Below are 3,926 nucleotides of genomic sequence, written 5' to 3'. Positions count from 1 at the left end.
CTAAAGATGATAGGTATATGTACCTTGATATTTTGGGTTTCAAGAATAGTCTAGAGACTCAACTTGATTTGATCAAATAATCTTTGAACAACTTCAATTCTTAGTTTGTTAAGAACAAAAGGAATGAGATGAAAAGAACATTCACTGAGTTGTTAAGCATGTTTAGAACTGTTGAAAATAACACGGTAAAGGCATGAATTACGTCCATATTGATGATGTACACATGGAATGCAAATTGGAAAGGAAAGTGGACATGCAAGGTGAAGATTTGATCTTATTCAGTGCCAAACCAAAGTCCAATCCCAAAGGGCTTTTGAAGCCTAATAGTGGTGTTTCTAAAGGAGATGATTATCATTTATGTGGAAATAACTGGATGAATGGAAGTTAAATTATCGAGCTTATTTGGAAGATCTAAAGAAAAAGACTAGCGATGGTCAACCTTCAGGTATAGGGTTAGAATTGGAGCAAAAGTTGTTGCTCTAGTTAAAGGAACTCGATACCTAATTTTTCCCGTTAGGCGAGATTGAGAACTTGAGAAATTGTTATTACGTGCCTACCTTTAGCGGATTCATTAAGTCAATTTCTTGTCAGGACAAGAAAGGTTTTCATTTTAATTAAATAAATAATAGTTGTTTATTCTATTTCAATGATAAGACTTATAATGTTGCACAATTAGTTAACAATTTATATTTTTTTTTAAGTTGACTCAAATAAAACATTACCTCTAGCATTGTCATTAAGCCATATCAATGAGAAACGCATTTCTGAGTTACATATAGATAAATACTTGGATAAGTTTGATTTTGAATCATACGGAAGATGCGAACTTTGTCTCATTGGAAAAATGACTAAAGCTTCTTTTACCTGATCAGGTGAAAGGGCCATCGAACGATTATGACTTATACATAATAATGTATATGGTTTAATGCGTATGATGGCAAGGGGGATTATACTACTTCATAACATTTACTGATGATTTTAGTAGATATGTATATGTGGTTCTTATGAAAAACAAATCTGATTCTTTTGAAATGTTCAAAAAATATAAGGCCGAAGTTGAAAAGAAAACAAGGGAAAAATATAAAAGTTTTACGATCAGATCGTGGAGGAGAATACTTAAACCTCAATTTCAAGAGTTTCTTGAAGGTGTGTGATAGTGTATCATAACTTACTCCTTCTAGAACACCTCGATGGAATAGAGATTCTGAGAGGAGAAATCGTACCTTGTTGGACATAGTGCGATCGATGATGAGTCAAGCGGATCTTCCATTTAGTTTCTAGGGTTATGCTCTAGAAACGGCTGCATATACACTTAACCAAGTTCCGACTAAAGCGGTTCAAAATACTCCGTATGAGATATAGAGTGATGAATTTCATAGCATGTCATTTATGAAAATTTGTGGACGTGAAGCATTTGTAAAACATTTAGCCTCTGACAAGCTTGGACCAAAATTAGATATATGTTATTTTCTGGGATATCCAAGTGAGACTAGGGTATATTTTTATAATCCTTTCGAGAACAAAGTGTTTGTTGCTTGGGTCGCTCTATTTTTTGAGGGAGAACTACTTTCTAAGAAATCAGTGGGAGGATAATACATCTCGATGAAGATCAAGAACCAAGGATGGAATAAGATCAAGATGTACATCAAAATGTTGAAAGTAATCCTATTTAGGAAACACATGTTATTCGTAGATCTAGTAGGATTCACCATAAGTCCGGGAGAAATTATGGATTTCTTTTGGCTCAAGATGTTGATGTGATGCTTACGGATAATGATAAGCCTCTCACCTACCAAGATGTTATGAACAGTTCAGACTCCAAGAGATGGCAAGAGGCCATGAAATCCGAGATGGAATCCATGTATCAAAATAAAGTACTGACTTTAGTTGATCCACTCGAAGGGGTAAAACCTATGGGGTGCAAGTTGGTTTTCAAGAAGAAGACTAATATGGATGGTAAAGTACAAATTTATAATGTATCAAAAAGTTTGAAACAAATTCATGGTATAGACTATGATGAGACTTTTTCATCGGTTACTATGGTCAAGTCCATCAGGATTTTGTTAGCAATAGTTTCTTACTTTGACTATAAGATTTTCCAAAGTCAAAACTGCTTTCTTATATGGGAGCCTTGAACATGATGTATATATGATACAACATGAGGGTTTTGTCGATCCAAAGTTTGCTAAGATAGTTTGTAAGTTGCTTCTATCTATTTATAGATTGAAGCAAGCCTCAAGGAGAATGAATATTCATTTTGATGAAATGGTCAAAGAGTTTGGCTTTCTTCAAAATGAAGATGAACCATGTGTTTACAAGAAGGTTAGTGAGAGCCATGTGACAATCCTAGTATTATATGTAGATGATATATAACAGATTTGGAATGACATACCTTCTCTACAGGCTGTTAAGACTTGGTTGAAAAATAGTTTCTCGGTGAAAGACTTAGGCGATGCTACCTATATATTAGGGATCAAGATCTATAGAGATAGATTGAAAAGATTAATCGACCTAGTCGGAGTACATACATTGATAAAGTATTACATCATTTTATGATGCAAGAGACAAAGAAATGATATGTCTCGATGTCTCATGGGATAGTGATCTCAAAAGATAATTTCCCCCTAAATCATTTGATGATAAGGGCCGTTTGAGAAAGTTCCAGATGCGTCAGCAATAGGATCTATAATATGTACAATGATATGTATTTATCCTGATGTTTCGTATGCTTTGAGCATGACGATCAAATACCAGTCTAATTCAGGTGAGGGTCACTTGATAGTTTTTAAGAATATTCTTAAGTACTTAAAGAGGACTAAAGATTTATTTTTGGTGTATGGAGAAGATAGGGAACTGGTTGTAAAGGGTTACCCTGATACTAGTTTGTGAACCAAATTTTTGGACAAACAAGGATGGTTACGAGTTTATGTCTGTTTTGTGTTTTTTCTAAATATAATTGATGTTAGCTTGAATAGTTCACAGCAAGAACATTGATGATTCTATGGAAGCCGAATATATTGATATTTTTTTTGAAATAGCCATGGAGACTATTTAGGCATGCCCTTAGGAAATATCGCCTTATTAGTGAGATTAATGATTAAGGAGATATAAATGTAAAGTGCATGGTAATGATACTGTTGCAGACCAACTGACTAAGGCTTTCTCGCAGCAGAAGTACGATGGTCATACTAGTTCCATGAGTATTAGATACATGGGTGATTGGCTCTAGTGCAAGTGGGAGATTTTTAGTGTTTGTGCCCTAGAGATAACACTATGATGTTTTAGTTTAAGACATTAGGATTATTAATGTTTATGTTCTATCGATTATTCTCTTTATAATTTATTAATTCTTAATTTACTGTGATATAAATGTTAGATTAATAAATGTCCTTGGAATATGATATGCAATTCTATATCTCTAAGTATGTGGCTTAGAAATGAGATTATGAGAAAAGTATCAATATTCATAAAGGTCCCTAGTCGAGTATTATTATTAAGGAACAATAATAATGCATTAAGACTGGTGTGTTTGTTGACTGATGATCATATCTCATTGATCATAGGTATAGTGATACTAAAGTCAAAAACTGTGGCAGATGATTATGTACATGGTGCTGGACAGACCCAATGTGAGATTCTACATGTCTGTTGTGTGATAAGTAATTCTCACAGTGATAATGATGTAGTGGTCCTTAGACCTGAAGTCATTATATTTCTATACGAGAATTAATATACATTGATTCCATTAAAAGTTATCCTTGACCGGGTAATTGTAACACCCCCAAATCCGGGGCGGGGATCCAGGTTGCCACGAGTTCCATTTTCCTTAATAACACTTAATCTTAATAAACAACCAACTATTGCGCACTATGACCCCACAATATACACACACTCCACAAGTTATAGTCTCAGAGATGAATACCAAA

This window comes from Apium graveolens, chromosome 5, assembly GCF_009905375.1.
Source record: "Apium graveolens cultivar Ventura chromosome 5, ASM990537v1, whole genome shotgun sequence".
NCBI classification, from domain to species: Eukaryota; Viridiplantae; Streptophyta; class Magnoliopsida; order Apiales; family Apiaceae; genus Apium; species Apium graveolens.
This window is presented reverse-complemented; position numbering follows the sequence as displayed.